The 19,373-nt window shown below is 48.1% G+C and overlaps 1 protein-coding gene and 2 pseudogenes across 1 annotated transcript in view; all 3 read left to right on the plus strand.

The window, feature by feature from the left end:
* LOC114767904 (protocadherin alpha-C2-like) overlaps nt 1-19,373 on the plus strand; it is a 67,663-nt gene that overhangs the window by 6,944 nt on the left and 41,346 nt on the right. The window lies entirely within an intron of this gene.
* On the plus strand, nt 157-4,888 carry LOC114768529 (protocadherin alpha-7-like; annotated as a pseudogene).
* On the plus strand, nt 11,403-14,020 carry LOC114767906 (protocadherin alpha-3-like; annotated as a pseudogene).

Genomic DNA, 19,373 nt, shown 5'->3' on the forward strand with positions numbered 1-19,373 from the left:
GCGTCCGGCCTGCTTTCTTATTCCGTGGCAGAGGAGGCGAGTCCTGGCACGACCGTGGGGAACGTCGCCAAAGATTTGAACCTCAGCGTCCAGGAGCTCGAATCCCGTCTCTTTCAGATCGTCACCGGATCCAGCAAAAAATATTTCGAGGTAAATGTTAAGACCGGCTCTTTGTTCGTGAACGAGAGGGTAGACAGGGAGGAGCTGTGCGCGAAATCCCCCAAGTGTGCGGTGAACATAGAAGCCGTGGTCAGTGATCCGCTGAAGCTTTATCGCATAGAGGTGAACATCTTGGACGTGAACGACAACGCGCCGGCATTTAGTGCGAAAACGCAGGCGATAGATGTCGCCGAGAGCACGCTGCCCGGGGTCAGGTTCCCGTTACTCACCGCGGCCGATGCTGACGTCGGTAAAAACGCAATAAGCGCCTACAAGCTCAGCCAAAACGAGCATTTCACTCTGCTCACCAATAAAGGCGAACAGAGCATGTCCCCCGAGTTAGTCTTACACAAAGCGTTAGATCGGGAAAAACAACCTACTTTACAGTTAACGCTGACCGCCATAGACGGAGGAAACCCCCCACGATCGGGCACGTCTGTGATCATCATTCATATTTTGGACATTAATGATAATGTTCCCGTATTTAGCAAACCTTTATATAAAGTCAGCATTTATGAAAATGTTCCCGTGGGGACAACTATTGTCTCTATAAATGCGACCGATGCTGACGAGGGCGCAAACAGCGACATTGCGTATTCGTTGAGCACAAAGGACCAAGACGACGTCCTGAAATTGTTCCTCATAGATGCGACAACGGGCGCGATCGCGGTGAAGAGCAACGTGGACTTCGAGCAGCACGCCGCTTTCGAGATTCGTGCGCAAGCCAGCGACAGAGGACAGCCTCCCATGGCAGCCCACTGCAAGGTGCTGGTCGAAATACTCGACCTGAACGACAACGCTCCCGAAATCTCCGTGACGTCACTGCTGAGAAGCGTGAGAGAAGACGCGAGGCCCGGCACCGCTGTCGCGCTCGTGTCCGTCGACGACAAGGACTCGGGCAGAAACGGTGCGGTGAGCTGCGCCGTGGCGAACCGAGTTCCGTTTAAACTGGAGCCGAACTACAAGAACTACTATTCTTTAGTCGTCGATGGGTTTTTAGACAGGGAGCGCGCTCCTCTTTACAACGTCACTATCGTGGCGGCCGACGACGGGAGCCCGAGCCTCTCGAGCGCAGCGTCGTTACGCTTGACGTTTCTGACGTGAACGACAACTCGCCGCGCTTCGCCGAGCCTGTTGTGAACGTGTACGTGAAGGAGAACAGCCCTGCCGGCACCTTCATAACGTCTCCGTCTGCTTCAGACGCCGACATGAACGAGAATGGCCGGATTACTTATTCATTAGTGACAGCAAGGGTGAGGGGGGACGCGCGTACTCGGCGGTGACCATAAATCCCGTTACCGGAGAAATTCACAGCTCCCGGTCGTTTAACTACGAGGAGATTAAAGCGTTCCAGCTCCACGTTCAGGCGACGGATGCCGGTGTTCCCCAACTCAGCAGCAACGTGACGGTGAACGTGTTCGTTCTGGACGAAAACGACAACAGTCCTGTCATTCTGCCTCCTTACTCCGGACAAGGGTCGGTCAGTACTGAGAACGTGCCCTACTCTGCTGAGGCGGGTACTTCGTGGCCAAGATCAGGGCTGTGGACGCGGATTCGGGCTACAACGCGCTGCTGTCTTATCACATCTCTGAACCCAGAGGAAACAGCCTGTTCAGAATCGGCACCAGCAGCGGGAGATCAGGACCAAGAGACGCATGAGCGACAATGACCTCAAAACCCACCCGCTGCTGATCTTAGTTTCTGACAGCGGAGAGCCTTCACAGACTTCCACGGTGTCTTTCGACATCGCGGTGTTGGAGAGCACCGGAGACGTGCAGACGCAGTTCAGACACGTTCCCAGTAAGGATGAAATCCTCTCGGATTTAAATCTGTATTTGCTGGTCGCCGTGGTCTCGGTGTCGGTCGTCTTTTTATTGAGCCTCGTGAGTCTGATCGCTGTAAAGTGCCACGCTTCTAAAAACGGTTTCAGCAAGTACAGCGCGCCAGTGATCACCTCCCACCCCGACGGGACCTGGTCCTACTCCAAATCCACTCAGCAGTACGACGTGTGTTTTAGCTCCGACACGTGAAGAGTGACGTAGTGGTTTTCCCCGCCCCGTTTCCGCCTGTTGACGCGGAGCTGATCAGCATAAACGGAGGAGACACTTTTAAACGCACTCAGACTCTCCCTAATAAGAGAAGGTAAGGACTTTGGAATTATGTATGAGTATAATGTGTAATTTCCACTTTATCAGGGATTGTGATTTGGCCATGTATTTGGGGGACATTTGGATCTTTTAGAGGTCTTTTGTTTTTTCACAAGTTTCATGGCAAACTATTTTATATGGCTGTTCCAGCAATTGTAATTCTTCCATTTATTATATTTATGTAATATATGCTGAAGTATGTAACTGAAGATTTGATGATAGGTAACATCCAACGTTTAGTTCGTCAAAAATTTAATAGCAGAAAACAAAGAAAACCATACAAGGGTCTGTCCTCATTATGTCGGTAGAAAGAGCTCTCCTTGGTGCTGAAATGTGTATGTGCGCGCGCGTTACCACTCTGTCACATTAGCATATTATTACAACAGATTAAATTAGTTTTCTTTATTTTCATGACCATTTACGTTGGTAGATTCTCAGTGAAGGCATCAAACTATGAATGAACACGTGTGGAGTTATGTACTTAAAAAAAGTCACCGGACCTGAAGCCAATCGAGATGGTTTGGGGTGAGCTGGACCGCATGAAGGCAAACACCTCTGGGAACTCCTTCAAGACTGTTGGAAAACCATTTCAGGTGACGACCTCCTGAAGCTCATCGAGGAATGCCAAGAGTGTGCAAAGCAGTAATCAGAGCAAAGATACTAGAATATGTTTTCAGTTATTTCACCTTTTTTTTTGTTAAATACATAACTCCAATGTGTTCATTCATAGTTTTGACCCTTCAGCGAGACTCTACCAATGTAAATGGTCATGAAAATAAAACACATGACTGAGAAGGTGTGTCCAAACTTTGGCCTGTACCATATATACATTATATTCTTGGTAATGTGTATGTATGTATGCATTATCGTTATATTAGGAGTGGTGTAGTGTTTGTACAAATAATTCTCACGTTTGACTCTGATGTCATTTTTCTATTTAGTATTTGTGACGGATTATTTAAAATATGAAATGCGTTTCCTCGCTTGACCCACGCAGTGTCGCTACAGACCGACAGGATTTGTTTTGCGCCTCCCAGTCGCTCCTCCCGGTTCGAGGGAGTGGGGGAGCGGGGGTTTGTCAGGGCTTTGTTACGTGGAATACAGGGACTCTGCGTTGCCTTCACCAGGCCGGACTATTGTTCACTGCGTTGTGTTAAAAATGGTTTGATTCTGTTTTTTTTTTTTGATGAGTCGATGCCACGTGGAAAGATGGTATTTCGGTGGGAAATGACCTCGGCCGCGGCGTATTTTTTCGTTGTGATCGTAGAGTTGTGCTGGGAAGATGCGTCTGGGCAGCTGTCCTATTCTGTGCAAGAGGAAGCGAATCCCGGGACGACGGTGGGGAATGTCGCCAAGGATCTGAACTTGAATGTTCAGGAGCTGCAGTCCCGCGCGTTTCAGATTGTCGCCGGAACCAAGAAAAAATATTTCGAGGTAAACCTGACGACGGGCGTTCTGTACGTGAACGAGAGGATCGACAGAGAGGAGCTCTGCGCTAAGCTGCCCGAGTGCTCCTCAGCGTCGAGGCGGTCGTTAGTAACCCTTTAAAGCTCTATCGACTAGAAATAAGCATTTTAGACGTGAACGACAACCCGCCGTCGTTCAGCGCCATGTCGCAGACTTTAAATGTCGCAGAGAACGTGTTGCCGGGCGCGCGGTTCCCCTTGTCTTACGCGTCCGACCCCGACGTGGGTAAAAATGCGGTAAACACGTACAAGCTGAGCGCGAACGACCTCTTCTCGCTGGCGGTCCACAAAGGCAGCGAGCGCGGCGTGTCCGCGGAGCTCGTGCTGCAAAAGCCGCTGGACAGAGAGAAGCAGCCCGTCGTCCATCTCGTCCTCACGGCTGTGGACGGAGGACAGCCGCCCAGATCCGGCACGTCCCAAATAGTCATTCATGTATTAGATACTAACGATAATTCCCCAGTGTTCAGCAGTGCCTTGTATAAAGCCCACGTTTCCGAGAACGCTCCCGTGGGAACAACGATAGTGACTTTAAACGCAACAGACGCAGATGACGGCGCGAACGGCGAGGTCGTGTATTCGTTAAGGCAAACGGACCAGGATCACGTGCTGGACGTGTTTAAGATCGACCCGAGCACAGGGACCATAACGGTAAAAGGCAAAATTGACTACGAGCAACACAGCGCGTTCGAGATCAGAGCAGAGGCGCGTGATAACGCCCAACCCCCCATATCGGCCCACTCCAAAGTTCTGGTCGAAGTCATTGACCTGAACGACAACGCGCCGGACATCAGCGTGACGTCACTGATGAGCACAGTGAGAGAAGACGCGAGAATAGGCACCGCCGTCGCTCTCGTGTCAGTGCTGGACAGGGACTCCGGGAGGAATGGCGCGGTGCACTGTGGGATATTCGCAGACGTGCCGTTTAAACTGGAAACGAACTATAAAAACTACTACTCACTAGTGGTGAGTGGGCCTTTAGACAGAGAGCTTGTGTCTGGGTACAATATCACCATCTCTGCCACGGACGATGGGTCCCCACCTCTCTCCAGCACCGCCCTCGTAGCCGTGCGCGTTTCTGACGTCAACGACAACGCTCCACGTTTCCCTGCGCCCTAATAAGCGTCTACGTTCAAGAGAACAGTCCCGTCGGCGCGCTTATAGCGACGGTGTCCGCAAGCGACTTAGACATTGATGAAACGGACAGGTGACGTATTCGTTCTCGGACAACAGTAAAAACGCCGCGCCGGTGTCCACGATGGTGAACATTAACTCCGTCACGGGAGACATCCACAGTCTGCAGGTTTTTAACCACGAGGACGTCAAAATGTTTCACTGTCATGTCCAGGCCACGGACTCGGGAGTTCCACCATTAAGCAGCAACGTGACTGTAAATGTTTTTATTCTGGACGAGAACGACAACAGGCCCGCGATCCTGCCCCCATATTCAGACCAGGGTTCCGTTAACAGTGAAAGCGTCCCGTATACCGCGGAGGCGGGCTACTTCGTGGCCAAGATCAGGGCTGTGGACGCGGATTCGGGCTACAACGCGCTGCTGTCTTATCACATCTCTGAACCCAGAGGAAACAGCCTGTTCAGAATCGGCACCAGCAGCGGGGAGATCAGGACCAAGAGACGCATGAGCGACAATGACCTGAAAACCCACCCGCTGGTCATTTTAGTGTCCGATCACGGAGAACCGTCGCTGTCCGCGACCGTTTCTATTGACATTGCGGTTGTGGAGAACACGGGAGAAACCCGAACTCAGTTCAGACATGTTCCAACCAAAGACGAGACGTTTTCTGATTTGAACTTGTACCTTCTCATCGCCATCGTCTCCGTCTCAGGAGTCTTTTTATTAAGTCTCATTGTTTTATTAGCCACCAAATGTCGCAGGACTAACGGGGGTTTCAGCAAGTACAGCGCGCCGGTGATCACCTCCCACCCGGACGGGACCTGGTCCTACTCCAAATCCACTCAGCAGTACGACGTGTGTTTTAACTCAGACACGCTCAAAAGTGACGTCATGGTTTTCCCAGCTCCGTTTCCGCCAGTAGACGCAGAACTGATCAGTATAAACGGGGGAGACACTTTTAGTCGGACTCAAACGCTTCCTAATAAAGAAAAGGTAAGAATTACTCATAATATTTTTTTTATGTTCGTTTTCTTAGTGTAACGTATAAACGGTCATATCACGTTATGCTTGTGAGGTTGTGAGAATGTACTGTAACATTTGTGTAGAAGTTCGAATCCCGATCCGCCAAGGTGCCACTGAGGTGCCACAGAGTAAAGTACCGTCCCCCACATATTGCTCACCGGGCCCTGTCATGGCTGCCCACTGCTCACTAAGGGATGGGTTAAATGCAGAGGACACATTTCACTGTGTGCACCGTGTGCTGTGCTGCCGTTGATCAAAATCACATTTACTTCACATTATCGTTATTATTATTTACTGAGTAAAGTACCCTCCCCACACACTGCTCCCCGGGTGCCTGTCACTAAGGGTGATGGGTTAAAAGTAAAGGACAATTTCATTGTGTGCACCTTGTGCTGTGCTGTCCACAATCACTTCACTTTCACACTGTATATAACAAACGTGTTCTTTAACATTATTATTATATCATCATAAGTCATAATAAGTAAAATTACACTTTTTGGTTCAGGTTTGTAATACGTCTTCTCTAAACGTCTCTAAAGATTTGTCACTTAGATTTTACTTTTCAGTATATTTAATTAAACACTTTACATAACCGGGAAACAAAGAACTAGAATTTGTTTCAAATAACAGACCATAAATATGCATCGACCCCTCCACCTAAATATTGTTTCAGAAGTAGAATGATTTATGGAAATTGATTAAATAACCTTATATGGATATTGCTTTGAATGCCAGTCTTCCAGCAGTTTTTTTGTGGAAAAGACAGTTTGAATCATATGTTTGTGCTGATTTTGCTGTAATACGTGCTGTGTTTCAAAATGACAATCACTTCACTTTCACTCAATGCAGAAAAGCAGCTATGTTCACAATGTGAGCGGAAAAATGTCGATTAGTTCAGCTCACACACACACACACATATATATATATATATGTGTGGATATATACATATGTATATATACAGAGAGAGAGAGCGCGTGTTTAGATTGTTGCCTGCAGTCTTCCAGAAGGTGGCGCTGCAGACCTACAGCGTGAGATTTTTTCCTTTACGTTTCTACACCCCCACCACCCCTGTTTCAGTGGGTGGGGAGAATTAAGGGGCTTTGTTACATGGGTGCGGAGAACAGAAGAGGCCCGCACCAGCCTTTCTTCTCGAAATCATCGATGGGATTTATATCTCCGATTCACTTCGGAATAGCCTTCCGAAGAACCAAGCCGGTCAGTTCTGTGGAGGGTTCGTGGCTGTGGGAAATATGCGCTCGTGGAAGGTAAAGCCGCACTTCGCGGCGTGCCTGGCTCTCGCCGTTATGCAGTGCGGCTGGCGCCCGGTGTCCGGTCAGCTTTCTTACTCCGTGTCGGAAGAGCTGAGCGTGGGTACGAGCGTGGGCAACATCGCCAAGGATGTGAACCTCGGCGTCCAGGAGCTGGAGTCGCGCGCTTTTCACATTGTGGCCGGGGAAAAGAGAAGGTATTTCGAGGTGAATGTGAAAACCGGCCTACTGTTCGTGAACGAGCGGGTGGACCGAGAGCAGCTCTGCGCCAAGGCGCCTAAATGCACTGTCAGTATAGAGGCCGTTATCAGCGAGCCGCTCAAGCTTTATCGCATAGAAATTCACATTTTGGACGTTAACGACAACTCGCCGACGTTCAGCGCGCAGTCGCAGACCATCGCCATCGCCGAAAGCAGCCTGACGGGGTCCAGGTTCCCCGTGGCCCTGGCGAGCGACGCGGACATCGGGAAAAACGACGTGAACGCGTACAAGCTGAGCGCGAACGAATACTTCTCCATATCGACGCACAGGGTCGAGCAGGGCGCGTCCGCCGAGCTGGTGCTTCAGAAGGCTCTAGACCGAGAGAAGCAGTCCGTTCTCCACCTGACACTAACCGCGTTGGACGGCGGCAGTCCGCCGAGGACCGGCAGCTCTCAGATCGTCGTTCGCGTTTTGGATAATAACGACAATGCCCCGGTGTTCGGCGCGCCTCTGTACAAGACCAGAATAGCGGAAAACGTCGCTCCCGGCACCACGGTTATCACGCTCAATGCCACGGATGCTGACGAGGGACCGAACAGGGACGTCGTCTTTTCTTTTAGCAAAAGAGACCAAGATAAGATACTGGACGTGTTTCACATCGACCCGAATGTCGGAACGATCACGGTAAAAGGGAATATTGATTATGAAGAAAATCACGCGTTCGAGATCCGCGTGGAAGCGAGCGACAGCGGCCAGCCGCCCATGGTGGGCCACTGCAAAGTGCTGATAGAAGTGTTGGACCTCAACGACAATGCTCCAGAAATGACCACCACGTCGTTATTAAACACGATTAGGGAGGACACGAAAATAGGCACAGCCGTCGCGCTCATGTCCGTTTCAGACCGGACGGAGGTAAAAACGGGGATGGCGACATGCGCGGTTTTAAATCAAGTTCCGTTCAGACTGGAGTCGAGTTATAAAAACTACTACTCCCTGGTTGTAGACGATCATCTGGACAGAGAACGCGCTTCTCTCTATAATATCACAGTCGTAGCCGTAGACGAAGGCTCTCCGTCGCTGTCCGGCACCGCTGTTATCACCGTGCGTGTTTCTGACGTCAACGACAACGCGCCGTTATTCCCCGAGCCCGTGCTGAACGTTTACGTGAAAGAGAACGGCGGCGTAGGGGAGATTCTGAGGAGGGTGTCTGCTCATGACGCGGACCTCGGTGAAAACGGACAGGTGATGTACTCGTTCCTGGACGTCAACAGCAACGCATTGGTGAGCATGAACTCGCAAACCGGAGATCTCTACAGCTCGCAGTCCTTCAACTACGAGGACACGAAAACGTTCCAATTGAAGGTCCAGGCCACGGACGGCGGTAATCCGCCACTAAGCAGCAACGTGACTGTAAATGTATTTATTCTGGACGAGAACGACAACAGGCCCGCGATCCTGCCCCCATATTCAGACCAGGGTTCCGTTAACAGTGAAAACGTCCCGTATACCGCGGAGGCGGGCTACTTCGTGGCCAAGATCAGGGCTGTAGACGCGGATTCGGGCTACAACGCGCTGCTGTCTTATCACATCTCTGAACCCAGAGGAAACAGCCTGTTCAGAATCGGCACCAGCAGCGGGGAGATCAGGACCAAGAGACGCCATGAGCGACAATGACCTGAAAACCCACCCGCTGGTCATTTTGGTGTCCGATCACGGAGAACCGTCGCTGTCCGCGACCGTTTTCTATTGACATTGCGGTTGTGGAGAACACGGAGAAACCCGAACTCAGTTCAGACATGTTCCAACCAAAGACGAGACGTTTTTCTGATTTGAACTTGTACCTGCTCATTCGCCATCGTCTCCGTCTCAGGAGTCTTTTTATTAAGTCTCGTTTGTTTTATTAGCCGCCAATGTCGCAGGACTAACGGGGGGTTTCAGGCAAGTACAGCGCACCGGTGATCACCTCCCACCCGGACGGGACCTGGTCCTACTCCAAATCCACTCAGCAGTACGACGTGTTGTTTTAACTCAGACACGCTCAAAAGTGACGTCATGGTTTTCCCAGCTCCGTTTCCGCCAGTAGACGCAGAACTGATCAGTATAAACGGGGGAGACACTTTTCACCGAACACAAACGCTGCCTAACAAGGAAAAGGTAAGATAGAAACAAGATATCTCTTAAATGCCGTTGTTCTTTTTTCATTTAATTTTTAAGAATAAATTAATATAAGGAAGAAAAGCCTGTGACTATCGCACTCTCTGCATTATTAGATGTAGAAATCAACAGTAAAACACGTCTTCAGTTAAATCATTCTTTAGTTTAATTCATAAAGTTGGCGTCATTGTAGTGAACTTTTTGAATCTTGTATGGATCATTTCTTGCATCGTGTGCTGTCCAGGGTCCTGAGGCTTGCCCCTTTTACATTGAGTCGTCAAGTTGCAAGCTACCCATATGTACTTATAATGTGCAGGTTATGGTTATTTAATGCCCATAAGATGATATTGTGCACTGATATGTGGAAATATGATGTTATGCCCGTTTAGCTCCTCCCGGTGTTAGAATGTGGAGAGTTACGCAGCCTTTGTTACAAAGACATTCCTGGTGTTTCTCGAGCAGTTTAACCGTCTCTTCAATGTCGTGTCAATTTCTAATGATTTTAATGATTTAGCGATTTACATTCTCTCGGTCTTAAGGATTTATCGGCGTTTTTCTAGAGAAAAGTATTCCGCGTGTAGTAGGAATCCGGGGGCGGCGTGTTTCGCGCTCCTTCTGCTGTGGTGCTGCGTGGAATCGGTGTCTGGGCAGCTCACCTGATGTTGAAGTTAAAGTTGAATTTGACTTTATTCTCAGTTCAGCTACATACGTGTTAGGCAGCACGTGCTGTTAGGCAGCACGTGTTAGGCAGTTTTTCTGGAACCTGGTGCTACATGTAACATTTGAACAATTAAACAAAGTTACATACTGACATAAAGTGCACGTGTGCGACTCAGACAAACTGGGCTGCATAAAGTGCAAACAGGGGACACAGGCAGTGCAAGAGTAACATTTAACTTGCAGAACTGGTAAACATGAGACAGACAGCGCTGAAGTAAACGGGGCAGCGGATAAGCGGTTAAGGAAGCGGCCCCGTAATCAGAAGTGTGACGGTTCGAATCCCGATGCGCCAAGGTGCCTCTGAGCAAAAGCACCGTCCCCACACACTGCTCCCCGGGCGCCTGTCATGGCTGCCCGCTGCTCACTAAGGGTGATGGGTTAAATGCACAGGACAAATTTCACTGTGTGCACCGTGTGCTGTGCTGCTGTGTATCACAAGGGACAATTACTTCAAACTTAATGTGCAAAGTAAAAAGTGCAAATATTGCTGTGCAAAGTCGAACAGTGCATTAATAGATAAAATTAAATATACAATTGTTTTAGATAACAGAGGTAGTGTGTGTGTCAGACCAGAGTGCTGAGTTTTTTTTATTTGATCCCTGTCTTGGTGGTATGCAATTAATGTAACGTCTAAACTGCAAATGATTAAAGTCCTATTCGGCTTTAAGAACAATATTTAAATGTAACAATTATAGAATGTCGTTAATGCGATACATTTAAATAATGTTCTTAAAGACGAAAATTGCTTTAATCATTTACAGATTAGACGTTACATTAATTGCATACCACCAAGAAAGGAATAAAATGACAGAAAAAAGAGAAGATTCATATTCATCGTGAAAGAAAAGATCAAATAACCGTGTGAAACAATCCTGTGAATAAACTGAAACTATGTTAGATTGAGTGAAAGTGATTAATTGTCACACCACAGTCATTTGAGTTTCATATATTGGCCCTTGGGGTAAAGGAAATTGCAACAAGACATTGAAATAAAAGCGAAAATCTTGGACTTCATTGCTTGCAGTTGCTTCATATATCCACGTGATGTCAGTAATGATCCACATACTTATACGTCTCTGGTTTGTTCTGAAGGCTCCACCTCGTTTATAAAGGCATTGCGTGGCCTAGCAAGTCTTTGTTCAAGTCGAGTTCAGTCGGGTCTCGGGATTGGAGTGCGCTGACTGACCAACATTTACAGGACGATGTGGATAAATGCCTCTGATTTTCTCGCTATTTGCTGTTAGTGGAACATGGGCTCGATTCGTGTGCTGTTTCCGTGGATTTTCTTCACGCTGCAATTCGCCTGGAACGTCGCGTCCGGGCAGATTGTTTATTCCATTTCGGAGGAGACCAGCCCTGGCACAACCGTTGGGAATTTGGCGAAAGATCTGGACCTTAAAGTACAGGATCTGGAACATCGCGGCTTTCAGATCGCTGACGGACCTTATAAGAGGTATTTTGATCTGAATGTAAAGACCGGTGTTCTCCATGTCCGAGACAGACTGGACAGAGACGTGCTCTGCGGACGCAGCGCCAAGTGTCCACTAGAATTAGAAGCCATTGTTACTGCGCCGCTTAATATGTACCGGTTCGAAATCAACATTTTAGATGAAAACGACAACGCGCCGATATTTCCATCGTCTATTACTGTATTAAATGTATCTGAGTTGGCATTTCCGGGAGAGAGGTTTTCTTTACCTCGTGCATCCGACGCAGATGTGGGCAGCAACTCGGTTAAAAGCTACAAGCTGAGCCCGAATGAACATTTCTCCTGGATGTACAGGGGTGGAGCGGAGAGCGCGTCTGCCGAGTTGGTGCTGCGAAAGCCTTAGACAGAGAGAAGCAGCCTGTAGTCCAGCTCACCCTCACCGCCTTAGATGGGGGGAAACCTGCCAGATCTGGAACAACTAAAATACTAGTCCATGTTATAGACGTGAACGACAACATTCCCGTTTTCAGTAAGGCGCTGTACAAAGCGCAGATCCGGGAAAATGTTTCGCTCGGCTTCCTGTCATCTCTGTACAAAGCCACCGATTTAGACGAAGGGTTTAAATGGCGAAATAATATATTCAGTCGTAAACCAAGACGAAATGGACAATTTGCAATTGATGGTGTAACGGGCGAGATTACGGTGACCGGGACGTGGATCACGAGACAAATGCTGCGCTTGAGATCCGCGTGCAGGCGAAGGACCGAGGACACAATCCTCGTGCAGCATTCAGTAAAGTGCTGATAGAAATACTAGACGTTAATGATAACGTTCCGGAAATAGCGGTGACGTCACTGGTCAACGTGGTCCGGGAGGACGCGCCGGTGGGAACTATGGTGGGTTTAATAACCGTGAAAGACGCAGACGCGGGTCCAAACGGCGCGGTGGAGCTGAAGCTCGCGGAAGCGGTGCCGTTTAAGATCGAGAACACGTATAAAAATAAATACTCGTTAGCCGTGGGGGGTCGTCTGGACAGGGAGAAAACAGCGGAGTACAACATCAGCATCAGGGCGATCGATGGGGGAACCCCGCCCCTCACCAGCACCAGCGTCATCACGGTCCACATCTCTGACGTGAACGATAATGCGCCGCGCTTCCCCGAGCCCGTCATGAACGTTTTATGTGAAGGAGAACGGCCAGGTTGGTGCTGTCATTTACACCATAGCCGCCTCTGACCTGGACGCCGAGGAAGAAACGCAAAAATATCCTATTCATTAATCGACAATAATCATAAAGAGCGCAGTTAACATAAACGCGGCCACTGGCGAGATCCTCGCGCTGCAGGCTTTTAACTTTGAAGAAACCAAAACGTTCCAGTTTCAAGTCCAAGCCAAAGACTCTGGTCTTCCTCCATTAAGCAGCAATGCGACCGTGAAGGTTTTTGTTCTGGACGAGAATGACAACAGCCCCGTGATTCTGCCTCCGTATTCGGAGCAGAGCTCCGTGGTTTCTGAGAACGTGCCCTACTCTGCTGAGGCGGGTTACTTCGTGGCCAAGATCAGGGCTGTAGACGCGGATTCGGGCTACAACGCGCTGCTGTCTTATCACATCTCTGAACCCAGAGGAAACAGCCTGTTCAGAATCGGCACCAGCAGCGGGGAGATCAGACCAAGAGACGCATGAGCGACAATGACCTGAAAACCCACCCGCTGGTCATTTTGGTGTCCGATCACGGAGAACCGGCTCGATCGGCGACCGTTTCTATCGAGGTTGCGGTTGTGGAAAATACAGGAGACCTTCAGACACAGTTCAGTCACGTTCCTCTAAAGGAGGACAGCTTTTCGGATTTGAACCTCTACTTGCTGGTTGCTCTTGTTTCGGTTTCAGCTGTTTTCGTGTTGAGCCTGGTGAGCTTGATAGCTGTTAAATGCTACAGGACTAACAGCAACTTCAGCAAGTACAGCGCGCCAGTGATCACCTCCCACCCCGACGGGACCTGGTCCTACTCCAAATCCACTCAGCAGTACGACGTGTGTTTTAGCTCCGACACGCTGAAGAGTGACGTAGTGGTTTTCCCCGCCCCGTTTCCGCCTGTTGACGCCGAGCTGATCAGCATAAACGGAGGAGACACTTTTAACCGAACTCAGACACTCCCTAATAAAGAGAAGGTAAGAATGTTTAAAATTGAGCTTTAAAAATATTTGTTGCAACATTTTATATAAGCCAGATGATCTGGAACTGTCCATGGTACTGAATGTTGAGTTTGGGGGCTAAACAGCAGAAGGGATCATGTTTTCATATTCTTCTGTTCCTTAGAAGAAACGTGCGGCATTGACTTGGATGATCTTTCTTGAAATAATTCTCTGAAGATGTAAAATATTTTTTTTTTGTAATAAGACCCGGGTTTCTAAATAATCATTTGAATGACTTATTGTTTTTTATGAATTGGAAATAATATTAAGAACATGTTTGTACCTTCAGTGGGTTGCTTATTAACATGATATCTACACTCCTGTCCATGGTTGTTCGTCGGTTATGTACAGAAATTGCACTTTTAAACCAGTATCAGTTCATGTATTAATTATCACTTAGAACCAGTGTTGGATACATTACTAAAAAAAGTTAGAAATTAGAGTTACTAGTTACTTATCAAAAGAAAATTACTTAAAATTTTCAGATATGTGAAAATTTTAATGTAAGGACTTTGTGGGGGTTGCTATGAACGTCCATGGTTTGGGCTACTTGTGTCGTGATCGTGAGGTTTCTTTATGCCCAAACTTTGTTCACCCCAGACACAGGCAACACGCAAAGTACAATTTAAAACAGTACATTTTGTTATTTGAGTCAACCAGATAAAACGGACGTTGGGTGTGTATCAGAATAAAACACTGACTGGAGCTGTTACACATCACCAGTCCTGCCGATTTGATGTCACCTTCCCCAAAACACATACAGCCAATAGTCACAAAGTTCAGAACATATGTAAAAACCCACAAATCGTTAAAATCGAAAACCACACAAAACACACATTACAAACCGCAAGTAAAGCACCGCAAATTCACACTCTAAGAGGGTTGAGTGGGTAATAAAATCAGCATAGTAAATGAGCCAGGCTTGTTATCTTAACCCCTATACACACACAGCAATCCTGAATATTCAGTGGCACATGCATATATATAGAAATACCTATTTAATAAGAAAGGATCCTAAAAACAGTCAGTCCTGGTAGGCTCCCCCCTGACCAGTACGAAACCAGTTTCCCCCAATCCACGAACCAAATGGTCACACATATTGTCAAACCAGAGTTGCGTACACATCGGTCTCGAGGCGTTCCACTCTGCAGCTGGGCCGGATCGCACAGTCCAGAATCCCACGAATACACCCAAGTCATCCTCCTGAGTGCTCGGAAACAACTCCGCCCAGTTTCCTTTCCAGGCCGTATGAATGGAAACTGCAACCGGAGTGTAGACACTGTACCACTCTGTCCAAACTGCCTTCCGCCGTTGGCCTCAGCTGCTGTACGACAATCCAGCTGCAACACAAACACTGTAGGGCCAAAGGAAGGAATATTTCAAGTCCACAGACAATGACGCGGCAACCGGAAATTACAACTCTGATGTCCCTTCAGGGGTACTTAGCTCGCTTTGTTGTCACTGGCAGCTCCGCCCTCCACTACGCTGCTGGTCACAGTCCGGCATCTTGGTGCGTCGCCGATGCTCGCACCGCTGTCATCTGTGAGGTCATGTGTCCCGGTTCCGGGTCCGGGTCCTTGTCACTGCTCTCCCCGACCGCCCCAATGACTTAAGGTGGGCCCTATTTATGAGAAATACCTACCCACAACCAATACCCAGTCTTCACCAATCGGTCCATCAGAGTCATTGAAAGTCATGCTGATGCAACACACCAGTCCCTGATAGGAACATAGCCAGTCATTATTAGGGTTCAATTAGTCTGGGAACCACTAATGAGCACCAGCCAGTAAAACCTAAACATATCAACAGCCATTAACACAGTACTACAATTCCATGTACTTGACACTAGGTTTGAAGAAACATGGGGCGATTCATCAGACTTCTATTTCACTTTACCGACATGGATTAAGACTTGGTTCCATGGCACAATGTACATTTAACAAACACATTCTGACCCTTAATTTTAACAAGTGAAAAGTAATGCCTGTATATCCACTGTAAAAACACTACTTTTAAACTGGCCATTACTTGGTCTCTCGTGTGTGTGTGTTTGTATAAACACTTGCCCATCTGGGCTTCTGGTTGGCTTATCGTGAAGATAACAACAACAACAACATTTATTTCTTATATAGCCCAAAATCACATACAGTATGTCTCAATGGGCTTTGACAGGCCCTACAGTTGACACCCCCAACACTTGACCCTTCTTAAGATCAACTCCATTTTAGCCAATCATCATGACTTAAGCAGTTGTCTCGCCCATCACCACAGAAAAATATCTTTAGCGCTCTTGAGGCCAAAAGCATAGTCTTATGAAAATATCTTTACTACAGAAAGGCCCCACGTGTTATTGTCATCAACAGCATTGTAATGACGGTTGGATTTCCTGTTACTGAAAAAAAAAATCAGTAACAACATTATTAAAGCACCGTTTTCCCAAAAACTGCTCAGAACATTATATTTTATCCAGAACATCTACTTTAGATATTTTTGTTCATAACATGAGAAAATTTGTCTCTTTTTTAAAGCCTGTGTTTAATGTCTCAGAGACGGCTGGCCAGGACAAACATGGAGGATTTTTTTTGCCATTACTGCTTTGCTATTATAACAAGACAGAATAGAAAAAATGTCAAATTCCAGCAAACTGCGTAAAAATAAACCAGCTCTAAGTTCTAATCCCATTATGACGTGGCAATATATGAAATACAAGTCCAGTTTAATAATTACGACTAATCTGAAACAGTTTTTATACCAGTGTAATAATAACGAAAGAATGTTGGGATGATCTCGTGCAGCTTGGACGTTATTAGCTGCAGTTGATGCGCTTTTCCACGTGGTGTCGATAGAGACCGATATTGTTTAAAGTGTCTGGTTTGTTCTGAAGGCTCCACCTCGTTTATAAAGGCATTGCGTGGCCTAGCAAGTCTTTGTTCAAGTCGCGTTCAGTCGGGACTCGGGCTTGGAATGCGCTGACTGTCCAACATTTACAGGACGATGTGGATAAATGCCTCTGGGTTTCTCGCTATTTGCTGCTTGTGGAACATGGGCTCGATTCGTGGGCTGTTTCCGTGGATTTTCTTCACGCTGCATTTCGCCTGGAACGTCGCGTCCGGGCAGATTGTTTATACCATTTCGGAGGAGACCAGCCCTGGGACAACCGTTGGAAATTTGGCGAAAGATTTGGACCTCAAAGTACAGGATCTGGAACATCGCGGCTTTCAGATCGCTGACGGACCTTATAAGAGGTATTTCGATCTGAATGTAAAGACCGGTGTTCTTCATGTCCGAGACAGACTGGACAGAGAAGCGCTGTGCGGACGCAGCGCCAAGTGTCCACTAGAATTAGAAGCCATTGTTACTTCGCCGCTTAATATGTACCGGTTCGAAATCAACATTTTAGATGAAAACGACAACGCGCCGATATTTCCATCATCTATTACTGTATTAAATGTATCTGAATCAGCATTTCCGGGAGAGAGGTTTTCTTTACCTCGTGCATCCGACGCAGATGTGGGCAGCAACTCGGTTAAAAGCTACAAGCTGAGCCCGAATGAACATTTCTCCCTGGATGTACAGGGTGGAGCGGAGAGCGCGTCTGCCGAGTTGGTGCTGCAGAAAGCCTTAGACAGAGAGAAGCAGCCTGTAGTCCAGCTCACCCTCACCGCCTCAGATGGGGGGAAACCGGCCAGATCTGGAACAACTAAAATACTAGTCCATGTAATAGACGTGAACGACAACATTCCCGTTTTCAGTAAGGCGCTGTACAAAGCGCAGATCCGGGAAAATGTCCCGCGCGGCTTTCCTGTCATTTCTGTACAAGCCACCGATTTAGACGAAGGGTTAAATGGCGAAATAATTTATTCATTCGTAAACCAAGACGAAATGGACAATTTTGCAATTGATAGTGTAACGGGCGAGATTACGGTGACCGGGGACGTGGATCACGAGACAAACGCTGCGCTTGAGATCCGCGTGCAGGCGAAGGACCAAGGACAAAATCCTCGTGCAGCATTCAGTAAAGTGCTGATAGAAATACTCGACGTTAATGATAACGTTCCGGAAATAGCGGTGACGTCACTGGTCAACGTGGTCCGGGAGGACGCGCCGGTGGGAACTATGGTGGGTTTAATAACCGTGAAAGACGCAGACGCGGGTCCAAACGGCGCGGTGGAGCTGAAGCTCGCGGAAGCGGTGCCGTTTAAGATCGAGAACACGTATAAAAATAAATACTCGTTAGCCGTGGGGGGGTCGTCTGGACAGGGAGAAAACAGCGGAGTTCAACATCAGCATCAGTGCGACGGATGGGGGAACCCCGCCCTCACCAGCACCAGCGTCATCACGGTCCACATCTCTGACGTGAACGATAATGCGCCGCGCTTCCCCGAGCCCGTCATGAACGTTTATGTGAAGGAGAACGGCCAGGTTGGTGCTGTCATTTACACCATAGCCGCCTCTGACCAGGACGCCGAGGAAAACGCAAAAATATCCTATTCATTAATCGACAATAATCATAAAAGCGCAGTTAACATAAACGCGGCCACTGGCGAGATCCTCGCGCTGCAGGCTTTTAACTTTGAAGAAACCAAAACGTTCCAGTTTCAAGTCCAAGCCAAAGACTCTGGTCTTCCTCCATTAAGCAGCAATGCGACCGTGAAGGTTTTTGTTCTGGACGAGAATGACAACAGCCCCGTGATTCTGCCTCCGTATTCGGAGCAGAGCTCCGTGGTTTCTGAGAACGTGCCCTACTCTGCTGAGGCGGGTTACTTCGTGGCCAAGATCAGGGCTGTAGACGCGGATTCGGGCTACAACGCGCTGCTGTCTTATCACATCTCTGAACCCAGAGGAAACAGCCTGTTCAGAATCGGCACCAGCAGCGGGGAGATCAGGACCAAGAGACGCATGAGCGACAATGACCTGAAAACCCACCCGCTGGTCATTTGGTGTCCGATCACGGAGAACCGGCTCGATCGGCGACCGTTTCTATCGAGGTTGCGGTTGTGGAACATACAGGAGACCTTCAGACACAGTTCAGGCACGTTCCTCTAAAGGAGGACAGCTTTTCGGATTTGAACCTCTACTTGCTGGTTGCTCTTGTTTCGATTTCAGCTGTTTTCCTCTTGAGTCTGGTGAGCTTGATAGCTGTTAAATGCTACAGGACTAACAGCAACTTCAGCAAGTACAGCGCGCCAGTGATCACCTCCCACCCCGACGGGACCTGGTCCTACTCCAAATCCACTCAGCAGTACGACGTGTGTTTTAGCTCCGACACGCTGAAGAGTGACGTAGTGGTTTTCCCCGCCCCGTTTCCGCCTGTTGACGCCGAGCTGATCAGCATAAACGGAGGAGACACTTTTAACCGAACTCAGACACTCCCTAATAAAGAGAAGGTAAGAACGTTTAATAAAAAGATCATTTTTTATTTTTATTTTTTTGTAACGAATTTGGTGTATGTTTGGAGCCTCAGTAGGTTCATCTTTAACAT

The sequence above is a fragment of the Denticeps clupeoides genome, chromosome 18, assembly GCF_900700375.1.
Source record: "Denticeps clupeoides chromosome 18, fDenClu1.1, whole genome shotgun sequence".
NCBI classification, from domain to species: domain Eukaryota; kingdom Metazoa; phylum Chordata; class Actinopteri; order Clupeiformes; family Denticipitidae; genus Denticeps; species Denticeps clupeoides.